Source organism: Vicia villosa, linkage group LG1 (genome assembly GCF_029867415.1).
Source record: "Vicia villosa cultivar HV-30 ecotype Madison, WI linkage group LG1, Vvil1.0, whole genome shotgun sequence".
Classification (NCBI taxonomy): Eukaryota; Viridiplantae; Streptophyta; class Magnoliopsida; order Fabales; family Fabaceae; genus Vicia; species Vicia villosa.
The window spans coordinates 140,605,532-140,614,695 of NC_081180.1; positions in this window are offsets into that span (position 1 = coordinate 140,605,532).

Consider the following 9,164-nt stretch of genomic DNA (forward strand, 5'->3'; position numbering starts at 1 on the left):
CTAACAAAACTATACAAAACTAGGTCCAAACTAGTTAATAGAATTCAAATTAGGAGTGAAGTTAGAAAGATGTAATCAAATGATGGAAGTCAATAGCTAATGACCTCTAATAGGTGTCTAAACAATCATGGAATCAAGTCACAAAGTTTCATACAAAATTATAGGTCAAATTCACATGGTTATCCGTTTAGGACCGCACATAAATCGGGTATAGAAAATCTAATGAAAACCTAACCAAAACATAGAATTAAACTTTTATTTTTCCCACACAATATGGTATATGAGTCTACTGATATCACACAAAAAATGGCAATTAAATTCTATTCCTAAGGCATTTAACCAAATTAATTTGCAAAACATAACAAACTTAAAAAGAAAATGAACATGTTGAAGGAAAGGATTTTTCAAAAATAGAAGAACAAAATCTAAAAATATACAAAAAATACCACAATTACCTACATACATAAAACTATCTAAAACATATTTTTATTGATTTTCGTTTGAGCTAAAACTGATTTATGGAACCAAAGTTATGGAGGAAACAAAATTAAAACAAACATCAAATCTGTCTAGCCAGAGGGGTGTGAAAGCAAAAAGAGAATGCACTGATTCTAAGCTATGGCGCGTTGGGCCTGATCCTAAGGGAGGTGTGGAAAACGAAAGTTCCAAAGCCCAAATCAAAATTCTCGGCCCAGCTTTCATCTCATTACTTGTTTCATTTTCCCCTTTTTTTTTATGCAGCATTCACTTTGTTTATTTATTTACAACATGTGACTATAGTCCTAATAAAATGTAGCATGAAAATATTATGTGGATATATACATCAATGGGTCAAGTGAAATTTAAGTCATAAAATACAAAAACGAATATCAAGAGCCAAACACAATTAAACACGTCATTCTTCAATCATATGGATAAGACAAAATAGCAATTGCATGGGAATGGAGCCAATAAGTGAATGCCACGTACGCACCTGAAGGAAACACTTGAAATGCCTCAAATGCCGGAACTGTTACGCCGGTCACCTTCTCCGCTTTGCTTCGCCGGAGCTCATGTTTGACTTTGCCCAGAAATGAAGAAAGCGATCACCTTCCCGCTCGGAATTTCGTCGGGATTTCAAATTCGCCATTAGTTTTCTCTAAAACTCTCTCTATCATCTGAACCGCGGCAATTGCCAAAACCCTAACATGGATTATTCTCCCTGGCGGCGAACTTAGGATGAGAATCTTCAGAAAAATCGGCTTCATCTCCTCGCCCTCGAATCTTGGATGTGAAGATGACCAAGAGCCTCAGAATTGGTCCCAAACCTCTGAGAAATAAACTCAGAGTTTGTATGTATGCTCACGCGTGAGTCAGATCCTGTTGAAGGCGTATAGACGATGATGATGATCGTGATGTCGAAAGAGAGAGAAGAATCTGGCTCTTGATACGAGGAGAACTTGTAGATGGTGATTGGAGGTAGATGAGAATGATGATTGATGAAGGTTGGGAATTGGACGGAGGTTTGGTTATGGTAGTGACGAAGGTCGCTGCGGTTATTGCCTGGTGGTTATGAGAGATAATGGTGAGAGTTTGTCGAAACGGTCATGGTGGTGGTGAAGCAATCTTGAGGTGATTGATGATGAAGATCAATGGAGGATCTTGGATGTGGAAGCTTGAAGATGAGATGAGGGAACCAAGAAGGGAGAAGAGAGAGTGGAGAGAAGATAATTGAAAACTGAAAAAAGAAAAAAATGAAGTCCCCCTTGAAAGTGTGAAGCTTTGATATTTATATAGTGTAGGTGAGTGTGCATGGTGTTGTTGCATGTAGAGTAGTTTTTCACTAAACTTAATGGACAAGGATAAGCACATGTGGTACTTCTTATACACGCTTTTTGCAATTCAGAACCGTGCATGGCTTAATGAAGAAATATGCTGATGAATCTTATCACCCATGCTGCATCATTTTCTTGTCCAGTTTTCATGTATGCCTTGTAGTCAAACATTTCCCAATATGCTCACTTTACATGCTAATATCTCAGACCATGGTTCATTATTTGATTCACTTTTGGGCTCATTGTAAAGAGGGCGCGGAGTAGAAGAAGTTTTGTGTTGATGATCTCTTGAAATAAGGCTTGTATCCCCCTCAAAAATGCAATGAAACATGACAATGCATGACTGCCTTGTGTTCATGCGCGCGCCCCACTCTTGCCCTGCCTATATGTCGTATCCGTGTGTGAGACTTTGAGATTTCCTCTTTTGCTCTACAGCTAGTCAAAAGCCTTGATTCTTGTATCTAATGAAAGAGGACATGGAAGAGATCATGTTGCAATTGGATTAGAATTCCCAATATGCCTGTGTGTCTTTAAAAATTAAATTGAAAACGGCACGCCATGTGTTTGTGGAATTGCATGCGTATGCCCTAGGAACCTGGCCCAGCTTGCCATGCAGTGGTGATTTGATGAGGGTGTGACTTTAAGGCTTTGTATCTTCCCAAAAACTAACCAAAAGTCAATGACACTCAATTGTTTGGATAGAGGGCATGTAGGAGAGTATTTTGATACTGAGATTGGGTCAAATAGATATTTGTAGCTCCTTATAATCAAGTTCCAAAATGGCACGCCACGTGCTTGTGAAAATGCTGCCCGTGACTTAGAAATCTTGCCCAGCCCCATGACTTGCACAAATGAATTTCTTCAATCTTCAAACCTTTATAACTCTTGATCTAAACTTCAAATGGAAAAACTTCCAACTACAAATTTGTAGAGGGCTGTGATTTGAACACTTTTGATGTTGAGCTTGTCTTAAAATGGAGTCTCTTTGTTTGTGTAAAATTGACCTGAAGTGAGCTGGTCAACCATTTCCAAATCTCTTAAAATTTTTCTAAGTGTTAAACTTTCTATTTTGGTAATTCCATTTTCAACTAACTTCCAAATTTGGAAAGTCTTGATTTTCTTGATTTTATTTTATTTTGTTGACTTTCTTTGACCGATTCTCCACCAAAAGTCAATATTTGACAGTTGACCTTGATTTTGACCAAAAAGTCAACTTTTCCCGATTCTTCCGATTCCAGATGAACTTCCCGATTAATCAGTTTTCAATCCGATTCTCAATCAGTTTTCAACCAAAGAAGCTTCAATGAACATTTCTTCAGGACAACCACATTTCACATTCAAAAGCACCTCCTGATTAAATTTTGACCAAAAAGTCAACAAGGTTGACTTTGGTCAAAACCTGATTAACTTGAGATTTGTATCTTTTAACTAGAGCTTTGAGTCGGAGAGAATGAAACCCTGATTTTAGGAGAACTTCAATGGAAATGAGGCCATATAACCAGACTTCAAGCCTTCTCTTTTGAACCAAGATACCTCCTACATAGAAGCTCTTTTTCCTCAATTCTGGATAGTAACCATGATACAGATGAATGTAATGGATGAATGGCCTATATGAGGTATGCACATGAATGTAATATGAAGGCCAAATGGGGAATAAATAAGTGGGCAAATTTTGGGGTGCAACACCTATCATCAGGGGGCACCAGGTCACAATATTGAGAACTGTTTCCCTTTCAAGATTGACGTCCAACGATTAGTGAAGAGCGGAATGCTATCCTTCAAAGATACTAATCCAAACGTCCAAGCAAATCCTCTGCCGCAGCATAAAGAAGCTTCAGTAAATCTGATAGATCAACACCCCAATGTCATTCAAATCTACGACATTCGTCAGATAGGGGAAAACCTTGTCAAGATGCACGCTAAACAAGCTGGGTACGGTCATGTACCACCTCACAACTACTTCACATGTGATATTTGTCCAAAGAATAATCAAGGATGTGCCGTAGTTCAAGCTGCATTACAAGAACAAATGGACTTAGGATGGATTCAACATATCCGAGTCAGGACTGAACATGACATCAACATGGTTCAAGGATGTCCAGGAGAATACAAAATCTACAAAGTTGAAGATCTTGAAGGATCGGTAGTCAGGTTCCACAAAACTTTAAATGGACTTGCCTACTTTGGAACAGATTTCCACGCTTACAGTAGATGCAGAATTTGTCGAAGAAATTCACAAGGATGTTTGCGTGTTCGCAACGACATTCAAAAGCTGATGGATGACAAAACCATTACTGTTCTTGCCAATAGAGAAGATGATGAAGTCTTTACCGTATCTCCTCAAATTAATCAAGTTGAACCAATGCAAGTCAAGTACGACAGCAGGAAGACAGCAATTGCACCACTAGTCATCTACTTACCAGGTCCTGTACCGTATGAGTCCAGCAAGGCTATACCATACAAGTATAACGCTACATTCATTGAAAATGGTAAGGAAATACCATTACCGTCTGTTGTCAACATTGCTGATGTTAGTCGAGTCACCAGAAGTGGACGAGTCTTCAACAGAACAACAGAAAATGTGGAGAAACCTTCGGAGGAAGTACCACATAGGCAAGACAATCATCCGACCAATGCTGTTCAAGCGAAAGAAAATGATGAGATCTTGAAGTTAATCCAGAGGAGTGAATACAACATTGTAGACCAATTACTACATACTCCGTCTAGGATTTCTGTTCTTTCCCTGCTATTGAGTTCTGAAGCTCCTAGGGAAGCTCTACAGAAAGTTTTGGAACAAGCTTTCGTAGAACCAAGTGTTACAATAAGCCAATTCAACAACATCATTGCCAACATCTCTGCGGGAACTAGCCTAAGTTTCTGTGACGAAGATCTTCCTGAAGAAGGAGTGGACCATAATCTTCCACTTCACATCTCAGTTGGCTGCATGGGTAATACACTCACAGGAGTCCTAATAGACAATGGATCCTCTCTCAACGTCATGCCGAAATCAACATTGTCAAGATTATCTTTCGAAGATTACCCTCTAAGAAAAAGTCATGTCATCGTCAAAGCATTTGATGGATCAAGAAAGTCAGTTTTCGGAGAAGTAGATCTTCCCATAACTATTGGACCTCAGACGTTCAAAATCACTTTCCAAGTTATGGACATTCCAGCACAATACAGTTGTTTGCTAGGTCGCCCATGGATTCATGAGGCTGGGGCAATTACTTCAACACTTCATCAGAAACTGAAGTTCATAAGAAATGACAAATTGGTAACCGTATGTGGAGAACGAGCTCTGATCGTCAGCAACCTGTCATCATTCTCCGACATAGAACCAAAAGAAGTTGTTGGAACTAAATTCCAAGCACTTTCCTTGGACAAAGGAAAGGAGAAAGCAGCGTCTATCTCTTCATACAAAGATGCAATCCAAGTTGTAAAGGATGGCACTACCCGTGGTTGGGGGCACATTAATATTCCTACCAACAACAAGAACAGAACAGGAGTTGGATTATTTCCAACATCATCAAAGACTATTCCATGAATTGAGGTAGTTCTTCCAATTCAAGAAACTTTCCGCAGCGGAGGTTTTCTTCAACCTGTTCAACAAACAGTCAATACCATCGGTACGGAAAACACCGATGAAGAGGAATGGTTATCCTATCTTAACAAAGCAGGATACATCTCCCTACCAGAGTCTGATTCACCTTGCTGTTATCCGACTAAAGGATCTGAAAGTAAGACTCAACCAAGCAGTGATGAAGTTACTGACAGCTTCACCACCAGAAGTCATGGTTCATCAGAAGAAGTTCCTCCTATCCCCGAAGAGACTTGGGATACATTAGGAGAACCAAGCGGAAAATTCGACTACATGGTGAAATACTCCGCTCCTGAAAGTTCAAGAATCTCTCTTGAAGATATTGTTCCAACTGGATGGAACAGTGATTTTGAGTACCTCTCTCAGCCAAAAGAGATGTATAACCCTTGTTATTCATCATCATCGACTGGTGAAATCATCATTGAGGATTATATCCCCAAGTCACCTTCCAAGGCTACGGATCTAGAGTTCACATATCTAGTCAATGCCATCTTGGGAGAAGAGCAAGACCAAAATACAGAAGAGGATGATCTCGAAAGTGTCTCCGACAACGAGTCTCTCCATTCAGAAGATTGGAAGTTTCCTCAAAAGAAAGTCCGACATACTCCACTTGGAAAGGGGTATGCTCACACCGCTCAGTCTGCTGAAGTAGAAGAAGATCGTCTGAGTGTTGCAAAGACAGTGGTTGGTAAATCAAGACCTACCACAGGCCAGCTTAAGCCTAAGGTTCCAGATTACTTAGTGCACAATGGGGTTCGCCACTACTGGACAGCTGTTGAAGTTTCAACTGTTGTTCGCACTCCTAAGTAGGAACTTTCACCGTTATTTTGTCCTCTCACCATAGCCCAGGGTGAAGAGATGTTTCATAGGGCTTTGCATTTTACTATTTCTTAGGAAAATGTCCCTCTTTGCTTCGCCCAAAGCAATAGAGTTTTGTTTTACAGGGTCTTTGTTTCAAGAAATGACTGTCAATAAATAAAAATGTCATTCTGTTCCTTCGTTTAGTTTTCCCTTTTCTTTTTTCGGAAATTGGTAATCCTAAAAAACACCCTTAAAAAACATCAAATATTTCATTAACTGCATACACCGAGTCTTCCCTCGTTGTCTAAATAAAACTTATCACACATATGCAGATTAATCATAAAATACCCCGTTGAAACGAACGACCGTATGACTTCTCCAAGCTTTGAGTTTCCTGTATTCGAGGCAGAAGAAGAAGAAGACGAAGAAATATCAAAGGAAATTTCACGGTTACTTCAACAAAAGGAAGAGGCCATTCAGCCATACAATGAGCCTCTAGAGATCATTAACCTTGGTTCCGATGGAAACAGAAAAGAGGTTAAGATTGGAGCTTCGCTCAGTTCAGAGATCAGAGAGAGTTTGATACAGCTGCTCAAAGAATTCTCAGATGTCTTCGCTTGGTCTTATCAAGATATGCCAGGGTTGGATACCAGTATAGTGGAGCATCACTTGCCATTAAAAGCAGAATGCCCTCCGGTCAAGCAAAAATTGAGAAGAACTCATCCGGAGATGGCCATGAAAATCAAAGAGGAAGTTCAAAAGCAGATCAACGCAGGTTTCCTCGTCACTTCAGAATACCCTCAGTGGTTAGCTAACATTGTTCCCGTTCCTAAGAAAGACGGAAAAGTCCGCATGTGCGTCGACTACAGAGATTTGAACAAAGCTAGCCCTAAGGATGATTTTCCTTTACCACCTATTGATATGTTGGTAGACAGTACAGCAAAATCCAAAGTTTTCTCATTCATGGACGGATTTTCAGGATACAACCAAATCAAAATGGCACCTGAAGACATGGAAAAAACAGCTTTCATCACCCCCTGGGGCACGTTCTGCTACCGTGTTATGCCTTTTGGACTAAAGAACGCAGGGGCAACTTATCAAAGGGCCATGACTACGCTTTTCCACGACATGATGCATAAAGAAGTGGAAGTCTATGTGGACGACATGATTGCCAAATCAGAAAATGAAGAAGATCACATACAGAATCTGACAAAGTTATTTCAACGCTTACGGAAGTTTCAGCTTCGCCTGAACCCCAACAAGTGCACCTTTGGTGTCTATTCAGGAAAACTCCTTGGTTTCATTGTCAGCAAACGAGGAATTGAAGTAGATCCAGACAAAGTCAAGGCAATTCAAGAAATGCCTTCACCCAGAACCGAGAAACAAGTTAGAGGATTTCTTGGACGTCTGAATTACATCTCGAGATTCATATATCTCATGACTGCAACTTGCGCTCCTATTTTCAAACTTCTACGGAAAAATCAAAGTTGCGTCTGGACAGACGATTGTCAGAAAGCGTTCGACAGCATTAAGGAATATCTGCTCGAACCACCCATCTTGTCTCCTCCAGTGGAAGGAAGACCTTTGATAATGTACTTAACCGTCTTAGAAGACTCCATGGGTTGTGTCCTTGGAGAGCAAGACGAGACAAAGAGAAAAGAGCATGCCATTTACTACCTGAGCAAGAAATTCACTGACTGTGAATCCCCCTACTCCATGCTCGAGAAGACGTGTTGTGCTTTGGCCTGGGCTGCCAAGCGTCTCCGCCAGTACATGATTCGACATACTACTTGTTTAATCTCTCATATGGATCCGATCAAGTACATCTTTGAGAAGCCTGCTTTAACTGGGAGAATTGCTCGTTGGCAGATGTTGTTATCAGAATATGACATTGAGTATCACGCACAGAAAGCTGTGAAAGGAAGCATTCTAGCTGAGCACCTGGCTCACCACCCACTCAATGGTCATGAATCAACCAGTTTCGACTTTCCGGACGAGGACGTCATGTACCTCAAGATGAAAGATTACGACGAGCCACTACCAGACGAAGGAACTGAGATAGGATCCCAGTGGGGCTTAATCTTTGACGGAGCTGTCAATGCTTATGGACGAGGAATTGGGGCAATCATTGTTACACCTAAGGGTACCCATATTCCATTTACTGCCAGATTAACTTTCAAATGCACAAACAATGAGGCCGAATATGAAGCTTGCATCATGGGTCTCGAAGAAGCCATGGATTTAAGAATCAAACACTTGGATGTATATGGAGATTCTACTCTGGTCATCAATCAAATCAAAGGAGAATGGGAAACACGCCAACCAGGGCTAATTCCTTACAAAGACTACGCGAGAAGATTGTTACCATTCTTCGACAGAGTAGATTTTCATCACATTCCTCGTGAAGAAAACAATTTGGCTGATACATTAGCCACACTCTCTTCCATGATTAGAATAAATCATTGGAATGACATTCCTCGGATCGATGTTATGCGCCTGGATAGGCCCGCTCATGTGTTCACAGTAGAAGCAATCATCGACGACAAACCGTGGTATCACGACATCAAGAACTTGCTTCAAAAGCAAGAGTACCCTCTCGGGGCGTCAAAGAAATATAGAAAGACTTTGAGAAAGTTAGCTTGTAGATTCTTCTTGAATGAAGATGTTCTGTACAAGAGAAACTTCGACATGGTTCTGCTCAGATGCGTTGACAGAAAAGAAGCAGAAATACTCATGAGAGAAATACATGAAGGTTCCTTTGGTACTCACACCAATGGACATACCATGACAAGGAAAATACTAAGAGCAGGATATTATTGGCTGACAATGGAGTCAGATTGCTACCAGTACGCAAAGAGGTGTCACAAATGTCAGATCTACATCGATAAAATTCATGTGCCACCATCTCTTCTCAACATACTCTCTTCCCCTTGGCCTTTCTCCATGTGGGG